This window comes from Phalaenopsis equestris, unplaced genomic scaffold, assembly GCF_001263595.1.
Source record: "Phalaenopsis equestris unplaced genomic scaffold, ASM126359v1 Scaffold000428, whole genome shotgun sequence".
In the NCBI taxonomy this organism is placed as follows: Eukaryota; Viridiplantae; Streptophyta; class Magnoliopsida; order Asparagales; family Orchidaceae; genus Phalaenopsis; species Phalaenopsis equestris.
In genome coordinates, this window is record NW_018164869.1 from 114,897 (window position 1) to 135,659 (window position 20,763).

General features: G+C 32.3%; 1 protein-coding gene across 2 annotated transcripts in view; it reads right to left on the reverse strand.

The window, feature by feature from the left end:
• Positions 1-2,957: 2,957 nt before the first annotated feature.
• Positions 2,958-20,763, reverse strand: part of LOC110027368 (eukaryotic initiation factor 4A-III-A) — a 46,258-nt gene continuing 28,452 nt past the window's right edge. The window contains exon 10 of one of the 2 annotated variants that reach the window (XR_002294331.1): positions 2,958-3,031. The gene's annotated coding sequence lies outside the window, so the exon portion shown is untranslated. Of the gene's footprint in view, positions 3,032-14,713; positions 15,032-20,763 lie in introns of those variants that run through there. The other variant, XR_002294332.1, reaches the window with a different exon arrangement.

Sequence of the window (20,763 nt, forward strand, 5' to 3'; positions counted from 1 at the left end):
TCACTTTTTAGTTAGTATTGGCATGTATTATATCATTATGTTATTTATGTTATATTTAATTAATTTTTATATTTAATATGTCATCTGGTTCAACCCCCTGTTGAACCGCGATAGAACCAATGAACCTGTACCTTTCATTCTTCTGGTATGATGTCCGGTCCGATTTTCACAACCTAAGAAAAATACCACTATTACTACTTTCTAAAAGAGATATAAACCTTTGCATGCATAGGTTTAACACCAAAATGTTATATTGTAAATATCAAACTTTGTGTTACATATGTAGATGCAAAAGAATTGTTGTAGGTAAGTAAATTTCCCCATTTTTTTAAAAAAAATGAATGATATTTCATCAAATTATAAGCCGATCTGCTTTTATTTCATTAAATAACATAAGAAAGATTATAAATTATAATTTTTTTACAAGAGATTTATCATATAAACATTAAAAGTATGTATTTTACTCTAACCTAAATTTAGCTTAGCTAAAATCGCCTAATGCAGTGTTTGGTTGTGTCCCCAATTTATGTTAAGTAGGATTTAATAAATCCGATAAATTTGGGTTTATTAAATCAATGTTTGACGAAGAAGTGCTTGCGAGTCATGATGGAATAAATCCCTCAAATTCGTCTGCGAATCAAATTTTAAATCCAAATTTAGGTTGAAAATGAGGCGGAAAGAGAGAAGATTTGATTTACAGGGCACGAGATTTAAATTTCACTTTTTTTTGGTGTTTGGTTGGATTTACGTTAAGTTCATGACTAAATGTTGTTAAAAGTATGCTACCAAACACTCTCTGAAGCTGCCTGGAGCAAGGTTGGCCATAAATGTACTATGTATTTCACTACTAATGCATAAGAAAATATAAGAAATCAAATAAGGCAGAAACCAAGATGTTTTAGAGCAATCAATCATGTATAAGATAGCAAAAAAAGTTACACCCAAGAAATCAAATCAAAGATGTGAATCTTGCAATCGAAGTTATCATATGTAGGGCTGTCAATTTGGCCCGTTGTTCGTGAACAGCTCGTGTTCGGCTCGTTAAGCAGCTCGTGTTCGGCTCATTCGTTAAGCCTAACGAGCAGAACACGAATAAATTTTTAAGCTCCTCAAAATGTAAACGAGCTGAACACGAACAACAGTTTGTTCGCTCGTGTTCGACTCGAAATGACTCGAAAAAAAATTTATATAACTTTTTATATAACAATATATTACATATAGTATATATATTTATGTCTAAGTTTAAATCATAACACCTCATGTGGCAATGTAGTTAGTGTTTTTATTTGTATAGATTTGATCTAGATTTGAATCCCACACTTTACATTTATTTTTCTTAATTTTAGTTTAACGAACAAATTTCGAGCTGAACACGAGCCACGAACACAAATATTTAAATTGAGCCGAACACGAACACACTGTTCACGAGCCGATTTCGAACACGAGCCCAGCTCGGCTCGTTTACACCCCTAGTCATATGTACTAGGTTTGTGAGTAATAAACTTATATTATGTGCTCAATATGTGCTAGGTTTGAGAGTAATAAATTAGAATTTTTTTTAATGTGATAGCACTATGTAGTAATTTCTAATCATTATGTGATCTAACCTAATTTCATGTACTTTTAAATGTTGCTATAGCCAAAGTATCTATGCCAAAAATATGTGTGCAACAACATACACGATATTATTTCGACTTTTGCTTTCTATTAGACCATGATATATATGTTCTTAAAATTTGACATCGACTTGATGCACCTTTTCAATCTACTACACATCCTTCATATTTAGCAACTAAAAATTAATTAGACTTAAGTGCTCATATCAAACCCTTAAAAAAAAAAACTTTCTTCAATTATAAATATAGTTGACCTATCAATATCCTCCAACCCAAATTTTTGTTTAATTTATAAGTTCACTCAATAATGCATCTTTCATATTCATTTAAATGAACTTGAAATGATTAAAACATTCATATGCAAGGATCAACTTAATATCCTATATAGTTTAGCTATTAATGCAAAGGATCCCTCAACTTTGTATTGTCTTACTAAGTTATATCCTTGTTTAGCTAATCTAGTCATATGTTTAATATTGCAATTGAATCATTTAACATGTTCTTGAACAATATTTTTGTCCAAATAATATTATGATTTTTGGGTATTGGGACCAATTTTCAAATGTCATTTATGATAAATTTATTCACATGTCATTTATTGCAACCATTAAAAATTCATCATTAAATTTCTCATTAACAAATTTAGTTAAATCATTTTAGATTAATCAATTTTAAGTTGAGATAATTTTCTTCTAATTTATGAAGCATGGATATGAACATAAAAGTCATTGGGTGAAGTATAATATTTAATATATATATATATATATATATATATTATTTTTATATCTTAAAAACTTCAAAATCTTAGAAAGAAAAACAAACGCCAAAATGACTTTCATTAGGGCATATGTAACACTACATTTCTACATTCCATGTGTATCCAAATTTAGCCCTAAATGAGTTTCATTAGGGCATATGTAACCAAACAATGTGTTGTATAAAAAGTATAATCACGATCACATATCTGTGTAATACTAAATATATTTAAGACTGTCAATATAAAATATTTCATCAATTCTTGAGGAAATTTTAACAATGATTATTCCGATGATAACCACCTTCTTCTAATATTGTCACCAAAGGCAAAAAGGTTGTCATTGGCTCCAACATTGGAGAAATTATTGCATACGGACACCGCATGCATCTCTGCATGCGGTAGATCACGGTGATCTACGGTCAGGAATATTTTTGTTTTTTTTTTTAAAAAAATTTAGGTGAGGCTCACCGAAATACATCGGGATCTTAGATCAGGTGATTTACGGTCCGGATCGGACACCGAACGCAAGCTCCGATCCGAAGCTGCGTGCAGTGTCCAATCCGTATGGAATAATTTTTCCCAACATTGCGAATTTAGGATGATCACCCATCACGAGTTGAGCAACCAGTGTTCCAAGTATCGTATGTCTCGATCGAACCTATTGCAAGGTTTACATGCAAAAGAAAACAATGTCTTTTATTGTCCAAATTAGTTTTGGCCTACTACTACTAAATCTAATTTGTGATGTGAATGGCGCGGTAGCAATATATATAATTTTCAAACAAAGCAATCATATGAAATAAGACTTATCTTTTCTACAACAAGTGTTTGTATTGGCATAAATATGATATTTTTCTTGATGTTAAACGTTTACCCAATTGTCTTTGACACTTTCTTCTTTCATCTTTGGCGGAGCATCACATTTAGACATCCTTGCATTCTTCTATACTCGACGTATATAGATCCAAATGGGGAACATGTACGAATATTTGTACCAATATTGATTCAAATAAAGGAATAAAAGTATAGCGTTATTTTTCTGTGTACGTCATTCAAAGCATCTTGTATTCACATCTCGTTTTCATCTCTCGCGAAGAACTCGAAAGTTACATATCCTAATGATTCAGTCCAAGGATAATCTTTCTGTACCAACAAGACGAAAAATGTCCTAACTTGAATAGAGAATCTACTTATTTAGCATGTTATATATAATTATTCATAATATGAGTCAAAGATGGAAACAAAAGAAAAGAAAAATCACCATCTTAGGTAAGACTCAAATTTATACATAATTGATAAAAGGCAAAGTTTCCTATCTTTAGCTCCATATTTCTCTCCCACCCTTGCCTAATACTAACTTCACAAAACAAAGTCCTTTAAATTCGAACCCAATTAAGCTCAAAAAATGAAAATAACTTCTATAAATTACATAACTTAGAAACAGTATACATGGTAAACCAGTCAAAGGACTAAAGCATGCATCCAATTGTGACTTCAAACCAACCCCAACAACATGAAAAAAAGGGGGAAAATGGCTAAATATATTCTCACCAAAGTTTTGATTAAGAGGGGTCTTAAATTTGCTTGTTAAGGTAAGTTTAATAATGATATTCTCCACAAATTCATCCTTCTCAACAAGCCATAAGCCCATTTTTAGGCCATAACATTATATATAATATTCCTTCTTTACTGTTCATTTTACACTGTCCATTTCATATAAAAATAAGTTATTTTTCTTGAATTTTTATAACCTTTTCAACGTATGGATATATCACTGGCTTAAAAAAACGATGCATAGTTCTGTTGTTGAAGCTAGGGTTGATGATTATGTTTGATGCACAAATATGGCTCGATAAAAACTAAAATTTTAATAGATTCGAAATTAAAGTTGTTTGATCAAACTGAAAATTGATTTCATTTAAATGTGAATAAAAAGTATTTAGGTGTCATCACACACAACCCTATCAAATTTGTTTCAATGTTATGGCATTTTCTATGAACCAGAGAAGCTAGAGTAAAATCCCATATGCATTATTTGTGAAGGCCATTTTTTAGTGGTATTTTAAATTAGGTTAATATAATATATTTAAAACTCTTTAATAGAAAACATATGAGTGTTAATTTAAAGGGGGCGATTACATATAGGGCACCTGTCCTATAGGTAATCACCCCTTTAAATTAACACTCATCTATTTTCTATTAAACAGTTAAAATAAGGAATATTAGGAATCATTATCATAGAATTAAATAGGGACACCTAAAAGACGGATAAAGAATTATTTTTATGAGTTAAGTTCAAGATTTCAAGATTTGGGATGTTCTTAAAGAAACAAATTTTATGTGGGATAAAGTAACAAACACTGGTAAATAATTGGTAAAATATATACTTGGAGAATTAAAAGAAAAAGTTTCAATAAATAAAAAAAAGCTGGAGATGGAATAATAATATGCAAGAAAAGATAAAATATAAGTACAGAACCGAGAAAAATTTAAAATGACCCGTAAGGAGTCTAAGAGAACAATCTATGACGTTGAATTTTTACTTTTAGATCTTTATAATAGATTAGGTATTAAAGAGAGTGAAAAATATATGCATAAACTAGCCAACAAAAGAGAAAATAAAGATAAAGATTTAATTCAAGTAAAGTATATCAAAAATGAAGATAAAAAATGCTTAAAAAAAGATATTCAACATAGGTGGGTGAGTTACTTTGATAAACTATTCATTGAAGCTTCTGAAAATACGATCGACCTTAGTTATCTTAATATAGTTCATAATAATATTAAAATGTTTCATTATTACCATCCCATTAGTAAAAAGAAGTTGAGGAAACTTTAAAGAAAACCAAGCGAGGAAAGTCTGTTGGACATAATGATATCCCACTTGAAGTGTGGAAATATTAAGGAGATTTGAGAATTTTTTGGCTCTCTAAACTCTTTAATATTATTTTAAAAATTAAAAAGGTGCCCGAGAAGTGGAGAAAAAATGTTTTGGTCCCCATTTTTAAGAATAAAGGCTATGCAAATTATAGAGGAATAAAGTTGATGTGTCATATTTTAAAATTATGGTTTTAAAATTATCGGAGAGAAAATTATGGGAGAGGGAAATTGAACATAACAGACGTCTTACAAAGATTTCTCATAATCAGTTTGGATTTATGGCTGTCAAGTCTACTATAGAAGCTATACATTTATTAAAAGGTTTGATGGAGAAGTACAGAGAGAATAAGGAGGATCCACATATGATTTTTATTAATATAGAAAAAGCTTATCATAAGGTTCCAAGAGAAAAAGCTTATGATAAGGTTCCAAGCTGAATGTTGGCCTTTAAAAGAGAAGCATAAAACTAAGTTAAGTGTTGTCGAGATGAAAATGCTTAGATGGATGAGTGGCTTTACATTCACAGATAAAATGCAAAATGAATATAACCGTGATAGGGTTGGTGTAGCTCCAATGAAGGACAAAATGAAGGACATCCAATGAAGGACAAAATTAGAGAGAGTCGTCTTAAATGATTTGGTCACATTAAATGTTGACCAACTGATGATCCGGTTAGGAGAGCAGATGTTACAAATTCAACTTATATTAAGAAAGACATAGTTAGACCTAGAAAGACTAGGACATTGTATAAAAAATGATCTCAATTTATTAGAATTGAAGGAAAATATGACACTTAAAAAGGACACAATGAAGAGAAAACATTCATGTAACAAACCCTACTTAGTGGGATAAAGGCTTGTTGTTGTTGTTGATTGGGCACCCAAAATAGTGTTATTTACAAATCAAGCACCATCTTTCATCCATTTTTCAAAACCTCACTCAAATATCAAAGGTCATGATAAAACCCCAACCCATATTTTTATTTTTATCAAATTCACAAATTTTTATCAAATTCAATTCACAATATTTTGATCGTGGCAATAGTTCAAAAAATACCAAGGTGCTTGATTTGTAAAAAACAATATTTGTTGAACTTTGCATGTAATTATCCCTAATTTAACATATTCAAAAATTAAAATAAATTCTCAGGACATCGGATACATTGTATGAGGATAGGTTAAAAAAATTACTGACTTTGCTTTGCATCAAGATAGGTTTGAAAATTATTGAATTTTCTTTGAGATTAGTGCAATCCCAATTCTTTTATTTAATACCATTCTCAAAACAAATCTAATGATTTTCAAGCCCTCTCTGATACAATTTTGTACCAATTAATTCAGACACATTTTTTCTTCCAAAACTACCCTTTCGTTTATCCGCTTGCTGTGGATCGAGCCAATTTGAATCAATTTAATCGATCAAATCAGGTGAAGTTGGCTTTTGTGTTAGAGGCAAATTAAAATTTGAACTAAACTATTTGATTCAGTTGGGTTTGATGTCACTTTAGATCAGTTTAGTTTCAATGTACCATTATGAGGCTTGAATGGGGTTTAGAAAATAACCAACCTACAATCAAATCATAAATACCACCAGACCCTTGACCTTTAAATCAGAAGGCTAGTACTTATTCACAAACCATATGAATCAGAAATTACGGGCAGAGCTCATGGTATTTCACATCCAAGATAAATAAATAAATAAAATATAAAAATTAAAAGTGGCTCAAAACTTCATTGCAACAATGTTAAAAGAAACATTAATTAAAAAAAAAATTATTTATTTTTACTTTCAAAACTATATTTAAAATGTCATGAAAATCAGGCTACAAATAAACTGGAAAAATGCCAATCATAATGTTTCATCTTTATTGGCTAAACTAGTTAAATGCTAATTACATATAGTTAACCTAATCAAAATATCATTTAACTAATTATTATCATATATTTATCTACTTGATTAGTTATGATGAGGTTATTGTATTTATGAATATAAATACATGCATGTGTATAACACAAGTTTTATTATAAAGACTAATTCCCCAAAATTTACTTAAGCCCATGGGCTTCCAGCTGCCCACGATAGGGTCCAACAAGCAGCCATGGCTAAAAAAGGACAATAACAAGCAGAATATTCACAAAATAAAATTTGGTTTAAAAGAGCTATCGAGCCCACTATAGATGAAGACTAGTTACTAAGGATTGAGAGAATATTTGATATTATAGCACGTTCTGAAGAAAGACAAATACCGTTAGTTGAAGATGCATCTAAATGATGGTGGTTGGATTAGTGATTAGAAAAGTATGGTGGGAGGACAAATGCTTGGATAATATGGGAGGAATTCATAAATAGGGATGCAAATGAACTGAACCAAGCCAAGCAGAAGCATGCTCGAGCTTGAGTCAATCTCAATTTGAGTTTTTGTAATGATGTTAAAATTTGATTTTGTTTAAGATTATGACTATTTGAACATGGTTTGAGTTTAGATCAAATTATAACTATGCAGCTACCATGAAGTGGTTTAATTGGATTAAATGATGATTGATACTGTTAAGTAGATAGTTAGCTCACCAAACGAACCTTATCGAGTCTATTAACGAATAAAACTATAAAGCAAATTCTTAGTTAACCAAAAAACACCCATCAAGCATATTAATTCGTAGACAAAACTTAAAAATTTCATATTAATTAGTAGACGAAACTTAAAAATGAAATTTTCATTGAATTAGTCATTAAGGGGCCCATTGGAATCACTATTTACTTTTATTTTTATTTTGTTATATTTTTATTTGAAATAAAGTATGTTTTGTATGGTATAACATTTTTAGCCCAATTTAATTGCTTGGTACCGCTTTCGTTACACCTTTATAGATTTCAAATTGAGCTTTTAAGAGGAGCTGAGGGTAGTGTGAGCGAGGGAAAGTCAAGTGAGCACCCTTCCCTCTGTTTCGAGCAGAATTGAAACAATCATGCTTAAAACGACTCACAAGCAGGAGATGAGGCATCGACGTCGCTGGACGAGCCAATTCGAGCAAGCAAGGGTTGTGTCTCACATTGCAAGGCAATCAACCGACATATTGGAGCTGACTTTTGATTGAAAGAGGAGACGAGCAATGTTGAAAATGACGTTAGGCTTCTATGCATCAGCGAGTTAAGCCGAATGAAATAGTTGAAGCCTTTAGAGGAAGCAGGTCATAGAGGAGGTGATTTCAAGCCATAGCTTCATTGCGTGTATGATATCAAGGACGAGGGTGAGATGTGAAGTTATGGTATTGTTCTCGAGAGCAAGGCAAACACAAGCTATTGTAGTTTCTGCTTTGGAAACACAAGCAGGAGGGATGAGGAAAGAGGAAGGATGAGCGAGCCTTTGTGCACAAAAAGGAAAAAGGAGAGGAAGGATTCAAACAAGGGTACAGTCGTGTGAAACCGAAGAAGTGTCGCATGCGGTTTAACCGAACACGTTCATGCAATTTGTGCCCTAACCGAATGAAGAAAGGAAGAGGAAGTTCGTGCACGCCAGATGAACATTGATCTGTGAGTAGAGTTCATAGTTTTAATTTAAAAAAATTATCAAATATATAAATGCTATTAATTTATATTAAATTCTATAAATTAATATTAGTGATTATGAATCGTTAAGTAGTTGAATTGAGGATTAAGGAAAATCGAAATCAATGTTTATGCAAAAAAAGATGAGATAAAGAGGTAAAGCTCGAGTTTACATTTATTAAATTTATTAAGAAAATTTTCATTTATTAGTATTTAATTATGATGAAAATATAAATCATGAATTAAAGGCAAGGCAACAAGTTAAAAAATTTGAAAGAGATGATTTTCTAAGGTGAGATCAAGGCAAATAATTTTACTCTTAAATTATAGTAATATTTTTGTATCTTTTCTAAATTAGTCCTATGAAATGTTATCGATGCTAGATTAATGCATCATGATTCCACTTCTTAAATTTTATGGGACATTTTGATATGAATATTTATAGTCTCATTATGAAAAGTTTTAGACATATAGTATAAAATATTATATATTGAATGGCATGCAAAGGTAAATGTTATGAACTATATAGAGTGACTGTTTGTGCATGCTTGGCTATGCCAGAATTCACATATTTATGGTAATAGAAAGGGAATACTAAGGTACCCATACACATAAATGAAAAATGATATTTACATTGATTTGACTTATTAGTACAAATTTAAAATGGTACGTCTAAGACAACTGTATATAGGTTAAAAAGATATTGATATGTAAAAATATAGTAAGGTAGTTAATATGTAGAATCTCCTTAAAAGATCATATTAGATGTACAAATCGTCATATAATTTTATATTAACTTACATAAACTTTAATTGGCACAAATTATTTTTTTTTTTCATTGTGCTACTATAGTTTAGGAATTTGAGTATTCTTTAGCCATGATTACCGACTATTGCATTAATCTAAGATTTAAGGTTTAATTATTTCATTGTAAGATGACCAATAGAAAAAAAAAATATTTTTAGAAGAAGCTGGCAACCTGAGCTAGAGTAAAAAGTTGCATTATTTTAATTTATTTTCTTTAGTCATTTTTTTATTATTATAAACTGTTAATGATAAGAAACTGAATAATAAAAAAATTAATTTCCACCGTCTGGTCGTCTAGAATCGCCTTGGTTAATTCCAAGTCTTGGATTGTGTCATCACAAAAGTTGTATTAGAGCAAGGTTCAGAATTAATTAGTGCAATCTTGATGAAATAGCAAATAAGAGAATTACAAAAAAATTTAATAATAATAAAATAAAAAATTTAACTCTAATTAACTAATTAATTCCATTCAGGCAATAGGATTCACTCAAGATTATAGAAGAGGGAAATCTGGTAGAAAATGATGAAGTATTGCCTGCTATAAATGTGTGCAAGAATGCCTTGACCTAGATAATAGTGGCGATGACACAATTGATTTAGTAGTCCATACCACAATTTGGAGGGAATTAGATAGTTGCTTTGGATATGTACTTCAAGATATTTCAAGAGTTGTGTTCACCTTTGTTTAAGGGAACTAAAGATCTGATTTAAACTGAAAATTGGTTGATGCTTGCAGAGAAAAAATTAGATAACTTGGTATGAAAGAAGAATACCTTTATCTACGTTTGTGTTTGATGGAGAAGCGGAAAGATGGTGACGTGAGCAGCGTTAGCACAGGTTATGAGACATACCCGAAATGATGATACACTTGGAGGATTTTGTGGAAATTTCCAAAGAGTGGTTTATTCCCTTATCCGCTCGAAAACAGATGCAGGACAAGTTCATTAAGTTTTATGGGACATTTTGATATGAATACATATAGTCTCTCATTGTGAAAAGTTTTAGTCATTATAGTATTACAAATTATATATTAAATGACATGCAAAAGTAAATGTTATGGATTATATAGAGTGATTGCTTGTGCATGTTTGACTATTATGGAGTCCACATATTTATGGTACTAGAAATGGAATACTTAAGTACCCATACACAAATGAAAAATGATATTGATATTAATGTGACTCATTAGTAAAAATTTTAAATGATACTCCTGTGACAGTTGTATATAGATTAAAAAGATATTGATACGTAAAAAAATACAATAAGACAGTTAATATTTAGAATAACCTTAAATGATCATATTAGATATCAAATTGTCATATACTTTTATATTAACTTATAAAAAATTTAACTGACATATATATTATTTTCTTTTTCATTGTGTTATTATAGTTTAGGAATATGAGTCTTCTTTAGCAATGATTAGTTGAGTATTGCTTTAATCTAACATTTCAGGCTTAATTATTTGATTGTAAGATGAGCAATAGAATAAAAAATATTTTTAGAAGAAGCAGACAACATGGGCTAGAGTAAAATGTTGTATTATTTTAATTTGTTTTCTTTAGTCACTTTCATTTATTTTGAATTATAAATTGTTAATGAAAGAAAATTGAATAATAAAAAATTTAATTTTCATCATCCGGTAATCTATAATCGCCTTGGTTATTCCCAAATCTTGGGTTGTGTCATGACAAAAGTGATATTAGAGCAAGGTTCATGATTAATTAGTGCAATCTTGATGAAAAAGCAAATAGGATAATTACAAAAAAAAAAAAAATAATAAATTGAAAAACTAACTCTAATTAACTAATTAAATCCATTCAGGCAATGGAATACACTCGAGATTATAAAAGCGAGAAATCCAATGGAAAATGACGAAGTACCACTTGCTATAAATGTGAAGACGAATGCCCTGACCCAGATAATAGCGGCGTTGACACGATTAATTTAGGAGTCCAGACCGCAATTGACGTGAATTAGACAATTGCTTTGGATATGTACTTCAAGATATTTCAAGAGTTGTGTTCATCTTTGTTTAAAGGAGGTGATTTCAAGCTACGATTTCATTGTGCTTATGATATCAAGGATGAGGGTATGAGACGAGGATGTGGTATTGTTCTCGGGAGCGAGATGAGCACAAATTATTGTGATTTCTACATTTGGAAGCAAGAGCAGGAGGAAGGAGGAGTGAGCCTTTGTGCGTGAATAGGAAGAAGGAGAAGGGGATGAAAGTGCACTCTTGCGAAGTCGAAGCAGTGTCACACGCAATCAAGTCGAGCAGGTTAGTGCAAACCATGCCTTAATCGAACGAAAAAAGGAAAAGGAAGTTCATGCGTGCAGGATTGAGAATTGATCCGTGAGTAGAGTTTATAGTTTTATTTATATAAATTGTTTTACAAAATTAATTAAATTTTATTAATTTATATTAAATTCTATAAATTAATATTAGTGATTATGAATTGTCAAGCAGTTGAATTGAGGATTAAGGGAGGCCGAGATCAATGTTTATGCAAATGAAGAGGAGAAAAGATAGTAAAGCTTAAGTTTATTAAGAAAAATTTCATTTATTAGTATTTAATTATGATGAAAATGTGAATCATGAATTATAAGCAAAACAACAGGTTAAAGAATTTGGAAGTAATCATTTTATAAGGTGAAATCAAGTTGAGTACTCTCTCTTAAATTATAATGGTATTTTTATATCTCTTATAAATCAATCATATGAACTGTTATTTATGGTTGATTAATGCATTATGATTCCTCTATTTTTAAATTTTATCAGTTGATTCAATATGAATGCTTATAGTTTCTTATTATGAAAAATTTAGTCATTATTGTACTATATATTACATATTGAACGACATAAAAATGGGAATGTTATAGACTATATTGAGTAATTGTTTGTGTATGTTTAACTATGATTGAGTTCACTCATTCATGGTACTAGCAGTAGAAAAGTACGGTATACACACGTCTATGTAAAATGGAAAATAATATTGATATCGATGTGTCTTGATTGATATAAGTTTTAGACGGTGCTCCTATGACGATTATACATAGAATAAAAATATATATTGATATATAAACGATAAAGTAAGATATAGTTAATGTTTAGAATCTACTTAAATAATCATATTAGATAATACAAATCATCATATGCTCTTATATTAACTTACAAAAAATTTAACTAGTATGCATATTATTTTTTATTTTATTTCGTTATTATAGTTTAAGAGTATGAGTATTCACTGGCTAGATCAGCTCAATGTTGTTTTAAACTAATATTTCAGGTTTAATTTTTGGATTGTAAGACGAATAATAGAGTATAAAATATTTATAAAATACAACGACAATCTGAGCTAAGCTAAAAAATCATATTATTTTAATTTGTTTTCTTTAATGACTTATGTTTTTGATTTTAACCAATTAATAATATGAAACTGAATAATAGAAAATTTACTTTTAATCGTCCGACTGCCTGTACTCATCTTATTAATTTCAAGCCCTGGGTCGAGTTATGACATTATTATTTTTAAAAACATTCAAAATAAAATTTAGATGTTTTGAGTTTTTTTTAAAACAAGCTAATTTATTTTTTAAAATAATATATAAAAATATGCAAAAATATACCAAGCAAATATATTTTTAAAATAAAAAACAAAAATAATCCCAAACAAACCCTAATTAATCAAGCATAAAGAAATAATGTGCATGAAAAAAAAAAATGTAATAAAGAAAAAAAATATTCACAAAATCACTTATTAAATAAATTTGTAATCATTTCTTAAATAAGTTTATCGTTAATACTTAAGTGAGCGTATTATTGAGCCTTAATAGAAAATTTTAATGAGCTTTTTCATGAATTTAAAATTATATAATTCATAATACAAATGAATATTGCACCATGTTATTCAAGCTTGTTCATTTATCAGTTAACAATTAAAAAAATATAAAGGCTAATTTGATTAGTTAATTAAAAATCATGAGCAAGCTTGCCAAGCTGAAGAACAGCAGCTTATCAAGCATATCGGTTCATTGGCTGCCCTAATCACATTGACAATTTAAGATTGGTTTATTTCACTGTCAATAAGACAACATATGCAAGATAATTTTATTAGATTGAGGGAAGGTGAAAAATCAATAATGAAAAAGGAAGTAGAATTTATGGCCATATTTATAAAAGCACTTTAGCTTGTTACAAAACCAAATAATATTATAGGTCCTCAGAAAGCGTAAAAGACTTCATCACACACAACCTAAAGTTCACTTGGGTTAACAAGAATTTTCCATACTATTAGACAAAGCTCAATTGATTCAAAAGACATATTAACCACTCAAAGGACACAGAATTTAGAAAAGATGGGCAATAAAAGAATGTAATGGAGGAAATTCTACAGAGTATTAGTAGAAAGGATATCTATATTTGGCCCAACAAAATATGAAAGATGTCTTACAGGAAAGAAGTCCATGTGTTCTATTTAAAGAAGATGAAATTCGGTGCTGCTACAATTAGGGGCTGGTTGGGGACTTATGGGATTCAAGCTAGTAGGATTTAGTATATCTTGAGACGGTTAAATCTCAGAAATTGTTTGGCATAACATACACTAAATCCAATCAACTTCTTTAGGATTTAATTATGTTAGTACAATTTATATTAATATTTTATATTACTTTTTATTATATTAATCATTAGTTAGTAGTTATTCAATTAATTAGTCATTAAATAAAACTTTTAAACTGTCAATTAGTATAATCTAATTATATATAGCCTAATATGATATTTGAATTAAGCAATAATTCAAAATTCAATATAATCTTTTAAACTGTCAATTAGTATAATCTAATTATATATAGCCTAATATGATATTTGAATTAAGCAATAATTCAAAATTCAATATAATCTTTTAAACTGTCAATTAGTATAATCTAATTATATATAGCCTAATATGATATTTGAATTAAGCAATAATTCAAAATTCAATATAATTAAGCATAAGAAAATTAGATTAATTCATTAACATTAATTTTGTTCACATAATATTTTTAATTAATCACTGATAATTAGTAAGTTAATTCAAAATTTAAAAATTATAATTTTTGTGGCTGCTTTTATAAGCTTCTTCTTTCATTCCTCTCCCCATTGGTTTTCTCATCCCATTCCTTCCACTCCAATATTGGAGTTGTGAAGCACAGAGTTTCATGTGAGCTCTAATTTAAAAGCTGGAGAGAGCTCCTTACTATAGAGGGGGCCTGGAAATACTCTTCTATTATTTTCTTCCGAAAGTAGTTGTCACAAAACGCAGCTGCAGGATCCTGGAAGGCCTCACCAGTCAAGAGGCATAGGGAGCTTGGCGGTAGTTGTTGGTATGAATCTACACACGATCTCTCAACTCCAAATTCCTAGGCTTCTATACGAATAGGCATCCTGGGATTTAAGGTCAATGCAACCAACAACAGGATTTAATAAATTCAGAATTTAAGGTACAAGGGAGGAAATTTTGACTTTACTAAATCCGGGATATAAATTTGTAGTTTTGGCAGTTTGGGAAGATTTAATTTAAATCCACCTTAAATTCTGCCTTAAAGCCATTATCAAAGAGCCCCTTAGGGTGGTCAATGTTTCAACTGCCACCAATATGGACAAAAGCCAAGAATTTTCTAAATATAATACCAAAAAACAAAGTCAAAATGGATGTCTAAATATTCAGTAAATGAATAAAGAATGTCACAATCAGGTGCTTGCAGGGAAAGATCTATCATGCAAAGAGAAAGAAATAGAATGTCAAGAAATCGTACAGCAATATTCAACCTATTCTAATCAGAGTGCATGCTTTATCTGTAGAAATAGACAACCTAAAAAGAGATAAAAAATGTCATGCATCAAAAATTTTTTTTTTAGAAAAGTCTAAAGAACTTAATTTTGAGTACAACTTGTATGATAGGCATATGTAACATACCTTTAAGAACTTGTTTGGGACAGCTTTCCAGCCACTTTTCATTTTGGAAAGCAGATTAGCGGTTGTTTGGAGCCCGCATTTTATCTGCTTTTCTTAAAATCTCATTCATAAAACAAAGTTTTCCAGAACGACAAGGCGGAGCTAGGTTCCGCGGAATGGACCATGGTGGAATTGGTAAATTACACCGATGCTCTTTAACATTTCTATTATTTTCTTATTTTATCCACGATAATAACCTTGGTCTTCGCGACTTCTCCCCAATCTTTGTTGTGAGCATCACATGTTAGACTTTTATGTGGCATACCACTGAGCGATTTTTCTCGTATGTCTTCCTGTCTTCGAATCGCATGTATTATCTTGTTGCTCCTCTTTTGTTTTGATCATACGAAGAAACTTTTTTGTAATTTGTTCTCGTTTTTTCTTCTCTGTTATCTCTATGCAAGGACATGTTTAATTGTTTGTTTACGGTGTACAATCCACACTATTTTAGTTTTGCATTCCATGCTATCTATTTCAAATTTACGGATGGATATTTGATTTTCAATTTTTCAGAGTTTGTTGTACATCTGTGTCGCCTTTTGTGTAATTTTGAATGTTTAAGTGTGAGCTTTGCATATACATAAAAATTGCTTTCCCTGTATATTAGTTTAGAGGAAATGTGAGTTGCTCGGTTCAAAGGAAATGTGTGCTATGTATGCAAATTTCTTTGTCACATAGTTGAGATTCGGATGGTTGTGGTTAGGGTTGCTCTAGCTGGGGTTCGGTTGCTCTGATTTTGGTTGTATTTGTGGCTTAGCTTACTATGATTTTGGAATTTTGTGATGTGTAATCCATGATATTTGAGTGGAATTCATAGTTAAGCAATTTTTTTTAGATTAATTTCTTTATTCTTGGGTTTTGCATTGAATTTGAGTGGTGATGCTGTCCTTAGAGGATTCGTCATGTGCAATCTAAGCTATGTGCGTGTAATTCTTATCCATTCACATATCTATAACCTAAATATTTATTTTAACATGTCATTTTATCTATGCATGAAAAGGTGAATTTCACTTTTCAAAGTTGAAATGATGATTGTCGGCCATTTTATTTCGAAAATCGTTTGAATTTAGTTTAATAGATATATATGATTATAATTTTAGAAAATAATATTTTAATTTTGAAAAGTGAGACCGCATGGACCTCACATATTTGATAGTTTAGATGGTTGAGCGCGATACCACAAGTAGTACACTATCCCAAAAGATATGCATATAACTTGTTGGTAGGCTTAACCACCTAAACTAAAAAATTTGTGACATCCGTTTGGTCCGCGAAATTTTTTTTTAAGCGTATAAGTTCCTCTATTTAATACGGGAGATTAAATAAGGTTTACTTTAAGTTGGGTTCTTAAGTTCCCTGTAGAGGCAAACCTCTATAGTTAATTACATCTTAAGTGATCGAAATCACTTAAAAAAACTCTCAATTAAGATCAGTGATTTTGCCTTCAAGATTGAAAAGTTTAGATTTCCAAGGTTGAATATGAGAAAATCAAAAGGGAATGACTCAAAATAGGAACAGTTATTTTCAGGAGTCAATGGAGTGAAAGGTAGGGGATATCACAGATCCGTGGGAACACCGGTGACTTTCCGACTATCCTATGATTGAACCTTAACTCTAAAGAAACATCGTACACCTTGCTGTCGTGGTCTCGATCGCCGCTCCCTGTCCGCTTGCTTCCACGCCCCACTTCTTGGGAAGACTACTCTAAGTTCTTTGATATATCGATTATAGGTTCGGGGTTGTGGTACGTATAAATATGTGATTATTGGGTCAGTGGCTCGCTATGGGGTACCTCCTAAACCAGGTGTCCTACTGTCCTCTAGCCTAAAAGTCTCCTGCAAGTCCCCTACCTCCTAAACCAAGAACATGCTACAAAACGCAATAAACAGTAAACAGTAATATTGTAGACATAAATTATGTGTATATGCAGTAAAGTGTGCAATAGTAAAAATAAAAGTTGTAAATGTAAAACAAATCTATATACTGACGGGTTGGCAGCTCCTGAAAAGACTCGAAAAAAAGCGGATGCCCCACGATAACTCGAAGAACTGTCGAAAAACACGAGAAAAATTCGAAGAAAATCACGAGTGCTCTACAAAGATTTCGATAAAACCGTAGGAAAGCACACAAAAATCTAAAGAAAGAAAGAAAGCCGTAAGCATTCGGGTTGGGCTAGGCTCAGATTTAGGTATTCTCGAGAGATTACGAAGACTACTATCGGTCACACGTATATATAGAGTTCGACATTCAACTAGAAATGTGTCCTAATATACCAACTTAGGAGGGTACTCTTTAGCCCGGTACTGACAATTGACAAGTGGATAATCGGATTATATTACTTTAAATTTATATTTTAGCATGTATATAGGTCTCATGCATATAAGAGAAAACAATATATATTTTGTAGTCAAAATAATTTTGTAAATAACGTATTTGTTCTTATCGTAACTATTTTTATCATTTTTTATAAAATATGATTGTCCACAAGTCGATCGTACCGTTGGGCTGGGACCACCAACAACCTGAGGAGGCAAGAGTGTCATGCTAGTCTGGTGTCAGTGAATAAGATTGTCATCCTACATTTCACCAATTTTCTGAATTGGGTCTCAAGGTCGTAGGATGAAGTATTATTCCGCTCTACCATCGAATGTCTTTATCATCAAGCCTAAAAAAAGACCGTTCAACTTACAACCTTGCTTGATGGTTTCATATATAGCCGAAGCTATACATGAGCACTTATGTTTCGGACATAAGCGCCTAAAACTCAAACGAAGAAACAAGAAAAATGAACCAAAAAGCTAGAAAAACAAAAGAAAACTAACCAGCCTCCAAGATTAATTTTGGAAAGGAAAGCCAAAGTGGTAGGCCTAAAATATTCAAACAGTGAGACTTCTCGATTGAGCAATGAAATGGGGAATGCTCCCCAATGCTAACTCCAACACATCTCTAAAAGACATTATAGAAGACTTTAGGCCACCCCCAAACCTTCCCCAAAAATGCCAAAAAAAATTCCCATCGCTCTTTTCTCCCTCCCTTTTTTATATTGAAATCAATTCAGCCCAAAGAATTGAGCTCTAGACTCTCTCCCAACATTTAATAGATCATTCCTCGAAAAGGGACGTCCAAAAATTCTTCCAAGCATAAGGATTAAAATATTTCAAGCCCTTAATTCCACCTTAAACTAGAGCTTCCATGAGGTATGAAACCCAATACACATCAAGGGACCCATGCAGGTGCTCACGAGTAGGTACAGTAGGGGAGCCAGCCAGCCAACACAAAAAGGAGATCAACCCAATGCTCTCGGGTAAGGGCAGCAGCCCACACAACCAAACCCCGGTGTTCATGGCCAGGGACAGCAGACAAAAGAAGGCCAACTAGGATGCTCACGGGCAGGGAAGCAAACCAAAACCACAAAAACAAGTGTTCACAACCAGGGGGAAGCAGGGAAAAACCCAATAAGACAAAAGAAAACCAGTCGGGATGCTCACGAGTAAGGGCAGCAGCCCACACAACCAAACAACAGGTGTTCACAGCCAAAGACAGCAGGGAACAACCAAGCCACAAGAGAAAACGAGCTGGGATGCTCACGGGTAAGGGCAGCAACCTACACAATCAACCAGCAGGTGTTCTCGGGTAGGAGCAACAAAGGAGAAGCCACCAGCCCCAAAATTAAATGAAATTACTTAAATATGCTGCAAACAGAAGGGCAACAAGGAAACATGCCAAAATCCAATAGCCCTACCCCAAAATAAAACTTCCAAGGGGCCCAAAAAATTAAAACCTTGCATACATGTTTCAGACATAGGGGGAGCAGGAAAATAGTAAAACAGAGCCCCAAACAAAGCCTCTATGGGCCCCCAAAATCAAAAGGAGACCATACATTATATATTTTGAACAGAGGGGAGAAAAGAAGCAGCGAAACAAAGTCCCAAAAATCAAATGAACTCACCTGTATATGTTTCAAACAAAGGGGCAACAGAGGAGCACAAAAATGAAGTTTCAACATAAAACTCCAAAGGCCTCAATGCTAAACCAATATAGCGAGTGAACCGCAACTCGGAGGGCTAAAACACTTCCCGAAATTTCAACTTACCCGCGCAGCAAAGAAAATCACAACCCAGAGGGCTAAAACAGCCCTCAAACCTCAATATACCAGCATAGACACGATAAAAACATAAAAAAGAAGCTCGCACATGCATAAAGAAAATGAACTGTGCCCATTTTCCTCTAAGCCTACACTTTCAGTCAAGTATCATGGAACATTTAAAACAGGCCCAACAAGAGTACTAAAGATATAGACAACCATAACAACTGATAATAGCTTCAAAATAAAGTGCCAGCTAAAGTACGCCACCTTTTGCATAATATTCTTGGCCAAACAGCATGGAGCTTTTATATTAGAGCAAACCAAAGGATAAACCAATCAAGAGAAATAAACCACTGCATGCATGAATTTCCTTCTCCCCTTTTTGAAGAGGAGATTTACCCTGAGCTCGTGTTGAACAAAGGAGAACTTATGTCGAGCAGGGAAAAAAATAAAGAGAAGAGAAGAAATGTACCTCACTCGAGCCCTTTGCAAACAACAGAAGAAAATCACAAGACTTCCCAAACACCAGGCTCACAGGCACCAGGAACGAATTCGACAATCTCCCCCGAATTCACAGCTCGTAACCTCACAGCAATCCCCTCCCATGGGTTTTTTTTTACACGCATAAGAGAGGGGAGAAAGAAAAGAAACTACCTCAGGGCCAGGCCAACCCAACGCTTGTCCCAGCAGAAAGAAAACAACCGCAGACAGAGGCACAGAGGGAGAAACCATCGAGAAGTAAGTAAATTGCCGCATTCGTCACCCAGGGAACAAGAGCACCAGATTCAACCTACCTAGAAAGAGCTTCCCACGCAACACGACGAAGCAGGAAAAGCTTCGGGAAGAAACGACTCGGGCAGAGGATGTTGAAAGGGAAAAAGGGAGTCAACCTTTCGACGCACGAAGAGGGAAATGAGCCAAGGGACGCGCGACTAGGGCTCAGCTTAGGCTCAGACACGAAGAAGGGGACGGGATCGAAGGCGCAGGAGGCAAATTAGGAATTAAGGGCAGATAAAACCCACGGCTTCCCCCTATCTTATATCATTATATGAATATATATATATATATATCCCC